Below are 17,346 nucleotides of genomic sequence, written 5' to 3' on the forward strand. Positions count from 1 at the left end.
TACCGGTATGCGTACTTAGTTCCCGGACCTCTACTAAACCAATCAGTACGCATACATGTATTCATACCATGGTTCCCGGACTTGGATTACACATATCCAAGTACACATACTGTGCTTATATCCAATTGTTCTAAACTCTCATTCCAACCATTAAAACATTCTCGGAAGACGACAATAGCTATGTCACACAAACTATTAGCTTCAAAGAAATTTTCAAATGATCGAATGATCAATACGAAACATTCCGAGTCTACATCAAATGACTATCTCACACAAATCATGTAAGATGTTACCAGGCGATTTTCACATGATCATCTTTTGACTTTCGTCAAGAATATAAGATGAACTTTGTTAAAGCGAAATCTTACCAACAAATATTTCGAGAAATATGTAAGCGAGTTAAACTCGGCTCGAAATATCAAATGTGCATAATTGAAGTCTATATAGCTATACGACTTTTGTCTCAAATATGAGATATAGTAGATAGACTTTTGAGTTATATATGAGTTCAAGTCTCCACATACCTTCTGTTGATGAAGTTCCACAAACTCCCCTTAGTAGTTCTTCGTCTTCAATCGATAACTCCGTGAAGTCTAATGCTCAACTACACTTTCTGTCCTAATCCGAGACTTAGCTATAAGTAGACTAGAAATCAAGACTTATAGTTTTGGCAACTAAAATTGATAAACAAGCCTGAGATAGCAATGCTTGCGATTTCGACCGAGAAGTGCTCCCCCTTGTCAATTTTAGTGACAAAACTATCAATACATATGGAATACAAAATAAATAAACTTTGTAGCTCTCAATCCAAATGCTTGATTTCCTTGGTTCTTGAACATTACTCGAGATCTTCGTCACTTCCGAGTACTCCAGTGATTCTGAATGTGTTCAACTCAGCATCATAGTTGTTGAAGATCCCTATCTATAACAATGAGGAAACAATAGCTCTCAATCATTGTTATACAGTGTCATAGTATTATTGCACAACATCAAAGTCCAATTGTAACACAACTTTGGCAACAATACTATGGTGATATGTATCACTCCCCCTTAGTCAATACTTCATCTCACATGAAAACCACTTCCCCTTACATAATGATCCGTAAACCATATGTATTTGTAGTGTGAACTACACATTAATTCTCCCCCGTTTTGTCAATATAAATTGGCAAATGTACGAAAACTAGTGGGATCCTAATGCAATTTCCATAGAGATACTTCATGACCAAAAGGGAACATATCAACTTTGTTTTAATGATTTCACATAAACGAAACTAGTGTATTCATCGAGGAGTATATAAAGATACAAGAAAACGCCTACAATATTCCACAACCACACTCCCCACAAAGATTTGGCAATTAAGCACAAGTTAAATTAAGAACTCTCCCCCATAAAATGTCATTCCCGAAAGAACAACAAGAGCGACCTTACTTTCACAAGAAAAGAAGGATTTAAAAGAATACTTTGATACCTAACAGAACTGTTATCTACGTAGAAACAAATGTGAAATTGAAACAACAATACACTGACGTTCTAAGCCTTGATTTCCCAAAAGATATGAATGAGTCTAGGGGCAAAATGCTAGAAAACTAATGAACCAAAACAACACCAATAGACTGACGTAAGTGTTCAACCGTAGCAGTATCTAAAGGTTTGGTGAGAATATCAGCCAATTATTGTTCGGAAGGCACAAATTCCATATTGATGATACCATTTTCATAGAGATCTCTAATAAAATGATACCTTATGTCAATGTGCTTAGTTCTTGAGTGCTCAACAGGATTCTCAGTGATGCGAATCGCACTTGAGTTATCGTAAAAGATCTTCATTACACCAGTGTCAATTCCATAATCAGCAAGCATTCGTTTCATCCATATAAGTTGAGTACAACATGAACCTGCAACAATGTATTCTGCTTTGCATGTAAACATGGATTATGAGTTCTGTTTCTTGCTATGCCATGCCACAAGATTCAACCCAACAACCCCCCCCGAAGTACTCTTTCTGTCTTCTACACATCCTGCCCAATCTGCATCTGAATAGGCAGTAAAATCAGTGTTAGTATCAAAATTATAGGATAGACCATACCCTCTAGTATGTTGGATATATCGCATAATCCTTTTCGCAGCTGCAAGATGAGATTCCTTTGGATTATCCTGAAATCTAGCACAATAACCAACACTAAAAGAAATATCAGGTCTAGTAGCTGTAAGATATAAGAGGCTTCCAATGATAGATCGATAAATCTTTTGATCCACATTTACTCCTTTCTCACCTCGATGTAGTTTACCAGTAGTGGCATAGGTGTCAGTTTTGGAGTTGACTTATCAAGACCGAACCTTGTCACAAGATCCTTAGCATATTTTTATTGAGATAAGTAGATTTCATCCTTATGTTGTAGAATTTGTAATCCTAAAAAGAATTTTAATTCACCAACATTGCTTATTTCAAATTCCTTTCCAAGAGAGACTTGAAAATCTTTTGCAAGTTTCTCAGAAGTCGATCCATAGATGATATCATCTACATAAACTTGAGAAATGACAACATCTTTCCCACTCCACTTGGTAAACAAGGTTTTATCAGCTTCACCTCTCAAAAAACCTTTCTTGAGAAGGGAAGTAGTTAGTTTTTCGAACCAGGCATGAGGTGCTTGTTTCAAGCCATATAATGCCTTTTTGAGTTTAAGGACATGATTTGGGAAGTCAGGATTTTCAAATCCCTTTGGTTGAGCAACATAGACCTCTTCCTTTAAATTTCCGTTTAGGAAAGCGAATTATATGTCCATTTGAAATAGCTTAACCTTAAGAAAACAAGCATGAGCTAATAGTAACTGAATGGACTCAAGGTGTGCCACAGGAGAAAAGGTTTCGTCAAAGTCGATACCTTCAATTTGTGAATATCCTTGAGCGACAAGTCTGTCTTTATTTCTGACAATGGTGCCGAATTCATCAGAATTTTTCTTGAATATCCATTTGATACCAATAATATTGATATTGGAGGGACAAGGTACGAGCTCCCATACATCTTGTCTTTGAAATTGATTTAACTCTTCATGCATTGCATTCTCCCAAAAGGGATCACTAAGAGCTTCATCAATATTTCTAGGTTCTACCTGTGAAAGATAACAACCAAAATTTCAAATATTTTGAAGTTTCCCTCTTGTCTTAGTCGTAGAATCTTTTCCTCCAATAATACTGTTAGTATCATGATTCCTTTGAACCCAGAGGTTTCTTGGAGGAACACGTTCTTGTTCAACAGGAATAGCCTGATTAGTGTTCTTCTCCTCGTCACTGGAAATATCAGGATCAACGATTGTTGGAACAACTTCAAATGATTCTGGGATTTCCTTGACATTCTCAATTATCTCGGTTGGAGGCAATTTAGAAGGGGGACTATCATGACGAAAATTGCTCACATCATCAATGATGACATTTGCAGATTCCATCATAACTTGGGTTCTGAGATTAAATACTCGAAAACCACGACTATCAGATGCATAGCCAAGAAAGATTCCTTCATCGCTTTTAGAATCAAATTTCCCTTTATGTTCTCGATCTTTCAGAGTATAACACTTACTTCCAAACACTCTGAGATAACGTAAGTTGGGCTTCCTACCGTACCACAACTCATAAGGAGTGTTTAGGGTTTTAGACCGTAGGTAAACACGGTTGATCAAATAACATGTTGTGAACACAACTTCTCCCCAAAACTTTAATGGTAGGTTTTTGTTGTAGAGCATTACCCTACCCATTTTCTGAATGTTCCTATTCTTCCTTTCTGCAACTCCATTAGCTTGAGGAGTAATGGGTGGTGAGTATTGTTGAATAATCCCCAGTTTGTCACAAAATTCAAATACCTTAGTGTCCTTGAATTCAGTTCCACGGTCGCTTCTAATTTTCTTTAGATTGCGACCTTGTTCATTCTGGATTCTATTAACAATAATCTTGAATTCACCAAGGGTTTCATTCTTATGAGATAAAAATGCCACCCAAGTGAATCAGGTGTAATCATCTACCATAACTAAAGCATACTTTTTTCCAGCAACCGTAGGTTGTTTAATATGACCGAAGAGATCCATATGAATTAAATCAAGTGGAGCTTTAGTGAGAATGTCTCAAGATGATTGTGGAACTTTGGTTTGTTTACCCTTTTGACAGGCACCACAGACACCATCAATCTTTGCATTGATTTTGGGAACGCCTCTAACAAGCTCTTTATTAATGATCTTAGTTAGAAGGCGATAATTGATGTGACCAAAACGTTCATGCCAAAGATGTGTAGATTCCACCTTAATCAAATTGCAACAATTACAAAACTGAGTATAGAAGATAACAGTTATTTTTACCACGAGTTCCCTGAAAAATTACTTTTTCAGATTTGTCTACAATGTCACATCCATTCGCATTGAAGACAACTTTATGGCCTTTGTCACAAATTTGACTAACAGAAAGAAGATTTGCAGTCATACCTTTAACGTATACTACATCATGGATTTCAGGAACACCGGGAAGTTTGATCCTCCCCTTCTTGCTTCTGTAGCAACAACTCCCATCTCTGAATGTTACAGGACCTCCTTCAAAATCACTTGAATTCACAAACCACGAAAGATCTCCAGTTATATATCGGCTACATCCACTGTCAAGAAACCATTGAAAGGGTGATGTTGATTTTAGAGAAAAAGCTCCCATACTAACACTATTATCCCGTTTGGGATTTCTTGTTAGATTTGTACATCTTTTTAGAGAAGTAAACAGTTGTTCAGCTTTCTTAAGAAGATTACTAGCAACCTTTAAACTTTTCCTGAAGGATGTACATGTATGTTGAATGATTGTGAGAATCACAGAACATACACGGACCAACATCTTTAATCTCATATGAGTGGTTTTGAGTCCTATCAGGTTTTACAAAGCCTGAACCTCGCTTATCCCCTGACTTACGACAATCCTTCAAATAAGAATTAGAGGAGTTATTCAAATCCATTGAAGGTACTTTCACATACTTAAAATCCTTATACTTTGCAATTTCTACAATAAGATCAGAATTGATCCGGATTTGTTCATCCAACTTCTTCTGGAAAATAACCAGCTCTTCAAAACGTTCTCTAAGATCAGAGTTAAATCCCGGTGAAGCGTTTATTGAGACTTTATTATCCATAGAGTCAGATTGCTGCAAACACAGACTTATAAGGTCTTAAACATGTTTGCCCGCTCTGATACCAATTGAAAAAGCGGGGGTCTAACAACCACACCCAATATTTCGCTTAGCAATCTGTATGGACTAACTCCAATATACTTTCAAGAGAATCAACTAGACAGTCAGACTCAATCTTAAGAAAAGTATATCAAAGAGTTATATCTCAATTTCCCAATTCAATCTGCAATCAAACAAATAGGAATTTGCGAGCCCAATTGAATATAATAAATAACTTGGACGGTATCAAAAACCAATATCCAAGTGTCAATCAATTTAATCAACAACCAAAGGTTTGATTCACAACTGATTGAACTTAGGGACAACCTGTGATATTTTAATTATATAAACAAATATAATGCGAAAAAGAAATAACACAGACACCAGAAGTTTTGTTAACGAGGAAACCACAAATGCAGAAAAACCCCGGGACCTAGTCCAGATTTGAACACCACACTGTATTAAGCCGCTACAGACTCTAGCCTACTCCAAGATAACTTCGGACTGGAATGTAGTTGAGCCCTAACCAATCTCACATTGATCAAGGTACAGTTGCGCTCCTTAGTCTCTGAATCCCAACAGGACTCTACGCACTTGATTCCCTTAGATGATCTCACCCACAACTAAGAGTTTCTGCGACCCAAAGTCGAAGACTTAATAAACCAATCTGTCTCACACAAAAAAGTCTATTGAATAGATAAATCTATCTCCCACAGATAAACCTATGAGTTTTGTGTCGTCTTTTGATAAATAAATGTGCACAGGAACCAATTGATATACCAGAATTATATTCCCGAAGAATAGTCTAGAAATATCAATCACGTCACAATAATCTTAATCGTGTGGTAGCGAAACAAGATATTGTGGAATCACAAACGATGAGACGAAGATGTTTGTGACTAGTTTTTATCTTGACTATCGGAGATTAAATCTCGAGAAAGTCTTAGAGAAGATAATACTCAATCACAATAGAAAACAGCAAGCTCAGAATATACAACTACAAAGAAAATAGTTGGGTCTGGCTTCACAATCCCAATGAAGTCTTCAAGTCGTTAACCTACAGAGTTTTGGAAAAACCTAATATTAAAGGAGAATCGAGTCTAGCCGCAACTAGTATCACACATGAGGTGTGGAGATTAGGTTTCCCAGTTGCTGGAATTCTCCCTTATGTAGTCTTCAAATCAGGGTTTGCAATCAATGTTACCTTGGTAACAAAGCATTCAATATCCACCATTAGATGAAAACCTGATCAGACTCAAGCTAACTGTTAGATCGAACTTAGCTTGTTACACACAAATGAAAAGTGACTTCATTTAGATATGAGTAACCGTATCTAAACGTGTACACCTTTGTTGGCTCAACAATAGTTAACCGAAGTTAGACATATGAACACTTTCATATCAACCATATTCATCTTAACCATAACTAGTTCAAATGACTCAAATGAAACTAGTTCTAGAGTTGTTCAATTGTTTATATTCTCATAAAAGTATACAAGACACAATTCAAGCAAAATCGATTTTGATTCACTCGAATCAAGTCATGAACATTATAGCCATGGTTTGAAAAAGATTGTATTTATTATTATATAAATGTATTAGTTCATGAACAAACCAATTTTAGAACATAACCTACTCAAGTATGCAAACGGGTACGCATACCTTTGTGGCCGGACTAAGTTTGGGTACGCTAGTATGCGAACGGGTGCACATACCACCAAACTCATTAAAGTCCCGGAACTTGAACCTCATGCCCGTACGCGCACTGTTATGCGTACTTAGTTCCCGGACCTCTACTTAACCAATCTGTACACATACGGGTATGCATACCATGGTTCCCGGACTTGGATTATACATATACAAGTACGCATAATGTTCTTATATCCAATTGTTCTAAACTTTCATTTCAACCATTGCAACATTCTCGGAAGACGACAATAGTTGTCTCACACAAACTGTTAGCTTCAAAGCAATTTTCAAATGATCGAATGATCAATACGAAATATTCCGAGTCTACATCAAATGACTGTCTCACACAAATCATGTAAGATGTTACCAGGCGATTTTCACATGATCATCTTTTGACTTTCGTAAAGAATATAAGATGAACTTGGTTAAAGCGAAAGCTTACCAACACATATTTCGAGAAATATGTAAGAAAGTTAAACTCATCTCGAAATATCAAATGTGCATAATTAAAGTCTATGGAGCTATACGACTTTTGTCTCAAATATGAGATAGAGTAGATAGACTTTTGAGTGATAGATGAGTTCAAGTATCCACATATCTTTTGTTGATGAAGTTCCACAAGCCCCCCTTAGAAATTCTTCGTCTTCAAACGATGAACGCCGTGAAGTCTAATGATCAACTACACTTTTTATCCTAATCCGAGACTTAGCTATAAGTAGACTAGAAATCAAGACTTATAGTTTTGGCAACTAAACTTGACAAACAAGCTTGAGATAGCAACGCTTGCGAGTTCGACAAAGCAGTGCTCTAACATACACGTTTAGGTACGGTTACCCATATCTAAATAAAGGTATATTTTATTTGTATGTAACAAGCTAAAGACCATCTAATGGTGGAAAGATATTAACTTGAATCTTAAATCAGGTTTCATGTGACGGTGAATATTGAATGCTTTGTTACCAAGGTAAATTGATTGCAAACCCTGATTTGAAGACTATATAAGGGAGAACTCTAGCAACTGGGAAACCTAATCCCCACACCTCCTATGTGGTACTAGTTGCGACTAGAGTCGACTCTCCTTTAACCTAGGTTTTTCCTAAAAACCATAATAGGTTAACGACTTAAAGACTTCATTGGGATTGAAGCTAGACCCAACTATTTTATCTGTAGTTGCGTATTCTGATCTTACGTTGTTTTATAGTATTGAGTAATATCGTCTCTAAAATTTGATCAAGATTTATCTCTGATAGGTAAGATATATAAAGGAATCACAAAGCTCTTCGTCTCAATCTTTGTGATTCCACAATAACTTGTTCTACTACCATATAGTTAAGTTATTGTGAGGTGATTAATATTTCTAGGATTTTTTCGGGAATATAAGACCGGATTATCAAGTGGTTCCTGTGTTAGAGCATTGCTCGGTCGAACACGCATGCGTTGCTATCTTAAGCATGTTTATCAATGTTAGTGCTCAAAACTGTAAGTCTTGATTTCTAGCATACATAGCTAAAGGTCTCGGACTAGGATAGAAAGTGTAGTTTTGCTCAAGAACTCCATGGAAATCATCATACAAGACGAAGGACTACTCAAGGAACTGGTGGATCTTCATCGACTAAAAGGTATGTGGAGACTTAAACTTATCTGTCACTCAAAAGTCTATATATTCTATCTCCTACTCTTGAGACAAAAGTCGTTTTGATATATAGACTTTCATTATGCACATTTGCTATTTCGAGCCGAGTTTATCTCGCCTATCTATTTCACGAAATATATGTTGGTAAGCTTTCGCTATAGCCGAATTCATCTTTACCTAGTGATGAAAGTCATGTTATGTTACAATCACTTTGAAAATTGCTCTGACGAAAAATGGTCTGTGAATAACGGCTATATCCGTCCTCTGAGAATGTTTCAATGATTGAAATGAGAGTTTAGATTACATAACCATTGGCAGGATATAAGCATTGTTGTGGAAACACATATATGTATAAGTCCTTATTCCTTGAAACAAAGTTTGCGAACTTTGTTGATCAAGAGAAATAGAAGTGGCGTGAGCCAAGTCCGCGAACTCAGTCCGCGAACTGGCGGAAGTTCTCAACCCGAGAATTTCTTCTGGTGTTTGTGAAATCCTTCCATGAGCTTAAATCCGCGAACCCAGTCCGCGAACTTGAGAAGGTTATAGCTGAAAAAGCGGGGGTCTAACAACACCTCCCAATATTTCGCTTAGCAATCTGTATGGACAAACTCGAATATACTTTCAAGAGAATCAATAAGACTCAATCAATTAATAGTATATCAACGAGTTTATATCTCTCTTTTGATTTGATTTACTCAAGCAGATCTTGCGAGTTCTAATCAAATACAAGGAATAACTTGGACGGTACCAAAGACCAATGTCCAAGGATCAATCAACGACAATCGAAAACCAAAGGTTGGATTATACTAATTGATGATCTAAACACACAACATGTATTATTTCAATTATAAAGATAAATCAATATAATGTGGAAACTGAAATAACACAGACACCAGAAATTTTGTTAACGAGGAAACCGCAAATGCAGAAAAGCCCCGGGACCTAGTCCAGATTGAATACACACTGTATTAAGCCGCTACAGACACTAGTCTACTCTAAGATAACTTCAGACTGGACTATAGTTGAACCCAAATCAGTGTCCCACTGATCCAAGGTACAATTGTACTCCCTACGCCTCTGATCCCAGCAGGATACTGCGCACTTGATTCCCTTAGCTGATCTCACCCACAACTAAGAGTTGCTACGACCCAAAATCGTAGGCTTTAACAATAAACAAATCTGTCTCACACAGACAAGTCTATCAAAGGATCAATCTGTCTCCCACAGAAAAACCCTAAAAGTTTTTGTTCCGTCTTTTGATAATAATCAAGGTGAACAGGAACCAATTGATAATCTGATCTTATATTCCCGAAGAACAACCTAGATTAATCAATCACCTCACAACAATCTTAATTGTATGGTAGCGAAACAAGATGTCTTGGAATCACAAGATGAGACGAAGGTGTTTGTGATTACTTTTTATATCTTGCCTATCGGAGAACTCTCACAATCTGAAGCCAATCAATATGATTGTACTGTTACGATGGAAGATGCAAAATCATATCACATAACTACGATAAAAGTAGTATCGGTCTGGCTTCACAATCCCAATGAAGTTTTTAAGTCGTTAACCTGGTTTTAGAAGAAGAAAACCAAAGGTTAAAGGAGAAACGACTCTAGCACGCAAACTAGTATCGTACGTAAGGTGTGGGGATTAGTTTTGCATAATACTAGATGTCTCTTTATATAGCCTTTCAAATCAGGGTTTTGCCTTAGTTACAAAGCAATCAATATTCACCATTAGATGAAAACCTGATTTAGATTCAAGCTAATATTTCTCGACCGTTAGATCGAAAACTTAGCTTGTCATACACAAATGACTGTACGCTTCTAGTTTTGTTAACCGCACCCAAACGTGTACATTGTTGGTTCAACAATAGTCTACCAAAGAGGTTAAACATATGAGCGTTTCATACCAACCATGTTCTTCTTCACCATAACTAGTTCAATTGACTCAAATGAACTAGTTAAGAGAGTTTTTCAATTGCAAGGAAATCTTATGTAAATACGCAAGACACAATTGAAGCAAAGATGATTTGATTCACTCGAATCGTTTCATGAACTTTAATAGCCACGGTTTTCAAATGCATTCCTTAGTCTTTTAAGATTAAGTTCAAAAATCATCTTTAGATATATAACCTTCTCAAGTTCGCAGACTAGGTTTCTGGACTTAAGACACCGGATAGAGTTTACAAACTCCAGCAGAAATTCTCGGGTTCGAGGACTACGCCGGTTCGCGGACCGGGTTCGCGGACTTGGCTCACGTAAGTAGTTTGTCAACTCCAGCAGAAATTCTCGGGTTTGAGAACTTCGGCAGTTTGCATACTGAGTTCGCGGACTTGGAACTTGCCATACTTCCGGTTCTCTTGATCAACAAAGTTCGAAAACTTCGGTTCAAGGAATCCATTGGTTATGTAATCTAAACTCTCATTCCAATCATTGAAACATTTTTAGAGGACGTTATATAGTTGTTACACTATTTCTCGTCAAAGCAATTTTCAAAGTGATTGAAACATTCATGACTTTCGTCATTAGGTAAAGATAAACTTGGTCTAAGCGAAAAGCTTACCAACACATATTTCGTGATATAGATAGGCGAGGTATACTCGGCTCGAAATACCAAATGTGTATGATCTAGTCTATATATATAGCATACGACTTTTGTCTCAAAGAGTAAGAGATAGAATAGATAGACTTTTGAGTGACAGATAAGTTCAAGTCTCCACATACCTTTTTGTCGAGAAGTTCCACTGGTTCCTCGAGTAGATCTTCTACTTGTATGATGAATCACCGTGAAGTCCTTGAGCTCAACTACACTTATTATCCTAGTCCGAGACTTAGCTATAAGAGACTAGAAATCAAGACTTATAGTTTTGATCACTAACATTGAAAAACATGCTTCAGATAGCAACACATGCGAGTTTGACCGAGCAATGATCTAACAATCTCCCCCTTTGTCAATTTTAGTAACAAAACTATCAATACATATGGAATACTAAAAAGATAATAAAACTTTAGTAGCTCCTATTCCACATGTCTAATCTTCAACATTCCTCAAAATCTTCGTCACTTCCAAGTACTCCAATGATCCCAAAGGTTGTAAGTTTAGCGTCACCGTTGTTGAATATCCGTAGCTATAACAATGAGAAAGCATCGGCCTCGATCATTGTTATATAGTGTCATAGTATTATTACATAGTGTCAAAGTCCAATTGTATCACAACTTCAACAATAATACTATGGTGATATGTATCACTCCCCCTTAGTCAATACTCCATCTCACATAAAAACCACTCCCCCTTACACAATGATCCGAAAACCATATGTATTTGTAGTGTGAACTACATATTAATTCTCCCCCTTTTTGTCAATAAAATTGGCAAAGGTATAAGAACGGGATCATAATGAAATTTCTGTAAGAGAGATTTCATGACTGAGAGAAAGAAACACACATCATCTTATTTAGATGAAATCATATAGCCGAAGCTAACAACATTCATCAAGGAGTTTAAAGATACAAGATAACCCCTTTAAAATTCCACAGCCGCACACCCCTCAAGATATGACCATTAAGCACAAGTTCAAAAGAACTCTCCCCCATTAGATGTCATTCCCGAAAGAACAACAAGAGCGACCTTAATTTCAAAAGAAAAGAAGGATTTTATTGGACACCAAAAACCATAAGAATGATTTTTTATATCCAAAAACTCAATCAAATTAATCACAAGTAAAACCCGTGACTAATTTAATCGGTATACGCAATCAAATCAAACACAAAAAGTGATCAATTCAATTATTTGTGCTCAACATAAGAAAACTCATGGAAACACAAAAACACTCAACTAGATTAATTACAAGAAAATCCATAATTAATCTAATTGGAATACACAACAAACTAATTACGAAAGTAATCAATTTAGTTGTCAATTGATTTGCTCGACATAAGAAAACTTACGGAGCAATAACTAAATAACCAAACAAGATGATTAATTTAGTTCAAAATTCTCAATATAAAGTACCTTACGGAACAACCAACAAAGCTAATAAAAAATAATCAACTTGGTTGTATCGTGCTCAACATAAGACACATAACAGAGCCTCACAGTAATACATACTAATATGGATCAGGGATGATCAATACTGCGGAATACACAAGGATTCACTCTATCTTCAATCATTATTTGCATAACAACAATAATAGACATAATCCTTGAAAACAAAAGATTTTAACCTAACTTCCATCAACATAATTGACAATATGGGCTTAACTTTTCTATTTGTCAAAAGTCCATTCATCCTTTTACCAGTACGTGAATACCGAACAAGAACGACTTTACTTTTGACAAAGTATGGGACCTTCAAGTTCACGGACGCAAACATACATATCCCATAACAAGTTGCAATATAACAAATCATAGAGATTAATACTGCAAAACATCATCCTCCAAAAAGTTATAGAATTTTAAACCAAAAACCTAAAAACATGAAGATGAAAATAATAGCTATGTGTAGTCACAATCATCGCTATTCCAAACTCTAGTAATTTTTCTCAATAATAAGAATAAATTCTCATAAGAAGTTTCCTAGGCAACAAGGCAAACTCGTAATGCACATACAAGATGATTTGTCCTTATAGGGTAGAATCAATCTTTTTCGCATGGATTTACACCAATAATAGCTACCAAAGGCGTACAAAAAGATTTTCTTAATCAAAGAAGAACATACAAAGTCAATAATGACCATGCACCATAGTTCACAAAGGATGATTGTGAACATTCAAGAATTCCATAGCACTGCGTACTACTTTCCATTCTTGAACTTCCTTCTTTGCGATTCACCGATAACATTCTTGTAAAAGCTAAAAATTAGCTTAGAAGAGTAGTACTCCAAGAATCCAAGTGCCCAAGTTCAAGAGAAGTGGAACAAGTGCAACGAAACGGAGCAAAATACTCAAAAACAAGAGACATGACAAATACCAATCTTAACTCATCCAAATTCATGGTTTCTCATCTCCATTTTGAAGAGAATTCAAATACAAAGAGAGTGCAAAAATAATGAGGTTAATCCGAGTTCGGAAGAAACAAATTTACCGAATATTGACGTCAAGTATGCATACGGGTTTGCAAACGAATTTTCATACCTTGGAGCAGTTTGCAAACTGGGTATGCGAACTTAAACCCCTGGATTTTGATTTTAAATGATGGTAGAATACTTGGTATGTGTACCATGAAGTCCAAACATCCCGAACTATTATTTTCAAACCCGAACATTTAAGAACCTTAAATACAGATCAAGTTAGGTAGAAATGAACGATAAGCAAGGTACATGGATCATTATAAGTACTCAAACAAGTAATAAAAACATAAAACTTTCTCAAGTTTATATACATATCTTTTTAGAAAATTCCAATTGAATTCTACCGCCTTACTGAACATAATCTGTGTGCCCCAATTCTCGTGCTTCCCTCACCGTATACATAATAGGGCATTCCTTGGTGAGGATGCACTTACAACACAATCAAGTTGCATTGGGGTGAACAATGTCTTTCTCACCACAAGTGGCCTTTGTATTATCATTAAAGAGATCGCTTTTAGAACCTTTCATATCCAATTCCATTTTTCCAAAAAACTTGTTAAGTTCCAACATCATGGATACTGCCTTCTCCATAGTCATGGAATTTTCTGGAAGATCATTCCTTTTCACACTCAAAGCATCATTGGCTTTCTTTGGTACCCACTTCTGAGTGCGTTTAGGAACAACCGGAACCTTCTTCCCATTACTCTCTTCAAGACTTCTCGAAAGAGAATTGGATTGACTATTCTTTTGCAAGTTAGTCTTTCTCCAATTGGGAGCATCGGATCTTGTCTTCGTATTTACAAAGTTATTCTTTCGATAATCATTACAATTGCGAAAAGACTTCGTATGACGTTTATAGGAAAATCTAGGATTATCACAGCACTGATTCCTTTGCCTAAAGGTTGGACGTTTACAACCCGTAATGTCAAGAATGTTAGCCTTAACATATGATCCCGGTTTAATAACTTCTTTTGACACCCAAACAAGAATATCATGAAGTTTTTCATTCCTTATACGAAAACGACATCTCCTTTCCAGGTGACCTTTGTTTCCACAATAATGACAAATATAAGGAACGTTCTTACCCGGATTGATCTGTGCTGGTTTTGGAGATTGATATACTTGCTCTTTTGAACCTTAACTGCCGGTGAAGGTTTTTCACTTTTGCCATCAGTGGAAACCTTTTGTTGAGAAGAATCACTAGCCTTGACAAATTTTACTTCTTTGCTAATACTTGGAGCATCTATTCCCGTATAGCCCAATCCCCGTGTATCACGATTATTTTTACTTGCTCCTAGCATAGTGATTAATTTGCTTAAACTAGTATTGAACTTTTTCAAGTCATCTTCTAACATCTTGATTTTATCAAGAGCAACAGCTAAATCAGCCTCAAAGCGTTTTTCTCGAGCGAGATAAGCGCTTTCTCTGTCATCAAAACTTGTTTGCTGAGAGTTAAATCTTGCTTCAGATTATGCAAGTTTCTCTTCTAACAAAAAGTACTTTTGATAAAGATTATCACATTCAAGTGACTTCATACGTAGGTTTTCCTCAGAATCCTTGAGGATCGATTCGCAAGAACGATTCAAAAAACAAACACCTGCGTAACATCTTCTCAATTTCTTGATTTCTCGACAGAGAGGAGTCATAAGAGGTAAGACATGAGAAGTTGTAATCTTCTTCATATTCCACGAATCCAAAAACTTAATATACTCTGAGAATTCCTCATCAACATGTCTATCAATATCTGAATCACCTTCATCAGAAAGTTCATCCAAATGTTCTTCTATGAGAGTTTCCCAATCAACAGTTTCTACATCAAGAGAATGTTTAGATATTGACTTAGATGTAACAGTTCTCTCAGGTGAAACCAAGCTTTTAGAATCATCTGGTAGTTTCTGAACTGGTACGTTATTATAGATAGACTCGTCCATAATCAGATCGCTACAAACACATACTTATAAGGTCTTTAACGTGTTTGCCAGTTCTGATACCAATTGAAAAAATGGGGGTCTAACAACATCTCCCAATATTTCGCTTAACAATATGTATGGACAAACTCTAATATACTTTCAAGAGAATCAATAAGACTCAATCAATTAATAGTATATCAACGAGTTTATATATCTCTCTTGATTTGATTTACTCAAGCAGATCTTGCGAGTTCTAATCAAATACAAGGAATAACTTGGACGGTACCAAAGACCAATGTCCAAGGATCAATCAATGACAATCGACAACCAAAGGTTGGATTATACTAATTGATGATCTAAACGCACAACCTGTATTATTTCAATTATAAAGATAAATCAATATAATGCGGAAACTGAAATAACACAGACACCAGAAATTTTGTTAATGAGGAAACTTCAAATGCAGAAAAACCCCGGGACCTAGTCCAGATTGAATACACACTGTATTAAGCCGCTACAGACACTATCCTACTCCAAGCTAACTTCGGACTGGACTATAGTTGAACCCCAATCAGTCTCCCACTGATCCAAGGTACAGTTGTACTCCCTACGCCTCTGATCCCAGCAGGATACTGCGCACTTGATTTCCTTAGCTGATCTCACCCACAACTAAGAGTTGCTACGACCCAAAATTGTAGGCTTTAGCAATAAACAAATCTGTCTCACACAGACAAGTCTATCAAAGGATCAATATGTCTCCCATAGAAAAACCCTAAAAGTTTTTGTTCCGTCTTTTGATAATAATCAAGGTGAACAGGAACCAATTGATAATCCGGTCTTATATTCCCGAATAACATCCTAGATTAATCAATCACCTCACAACAATCTTAATCGTATGGTAGCGAAACAAGATGTCGTGGAATCACAAGATGAGACGAAGGTGTTTGTGATTAATTTTTATATCTTGCATATTTGAGAACTCTCACAGTCTCAAGCCAATCAATATAATTGTACTGTTACGATAGAAGATGCAAGATCAGATCACACAACTATGATAAAAGTAGTATCGGTATGGCTTCACAATCCCAATGAAGTCTTTAAGTCGTTAACCTGGTTTTAGAAGAAGAAAACCAAAGGTTAAAGGAGAAACGGCTCTAGCACGCAAACTAGTATCACACGTAAGGTGTGGGGATTAGTTTTGCACAATACTAGATGTCTCCTTTATATAGCCTTTCAAACCAGGGTTTTGCCTTAGTTACAAAGCAATCAATATTCACCGTTAGATGAAAACTTGATTTAGATTCAATCTAATATTTCTCAACCGTTAGATCGAAAACTTAGCTTGTCATACACAAATGACTGTACGCTTCTAGGTTTGTTAACTGCACCCAAACGTGTACATTGTTGGTTCAACAATAGTCTGCCCAAAGAGGTTAACCATATGAGCGTTTCATTCCAACCATGTTCTTCTTCACCATAACTAGTTCAATTGACTCAAATGAACTAGTTAAGAGGGTTGTTCAATTGCAAGGAAATCTTATGTAACTACACAAGACACAATTAAAGCAAAGATGATTTGATTCACTCGAATCGTTTCATGAACTTTAATATCCACGGTTTGCAAATGCATTCCTTAGTCTTTTAAGATTAAGTTCAGAAATCATCTTTAGATATATAACCTCCTCAAGTTCGCATACTAGGTTTACGGACTTAAGACACCGGATAGAGTTTACAAACTCCAGCAGAAATTCTCGGGTTCGAGAACTACGCCGGTTCGCGGACTTGGATCTCGCAAGTAGTTTGTCAACTCCAGCAGAAATTCTCGGGTTTGAGAACTTCGACAGTTCGC

This window comes from Papaver somniferum, chromosome 5 (genome assembly GCF_003573695.1).
Source record: "Papaver somniferum cultivar HN1 chromosome 5, ASM357369v1, whole genome shotgun sequence".
Classification (NCBI taxonomy): domain Eukaryota; kingdom Viridiplantae; phylum Streptophyta; class Magnoliopsida; order Ranunculales; family Papaveraceae; genus Papaver; species Papaver somniferum.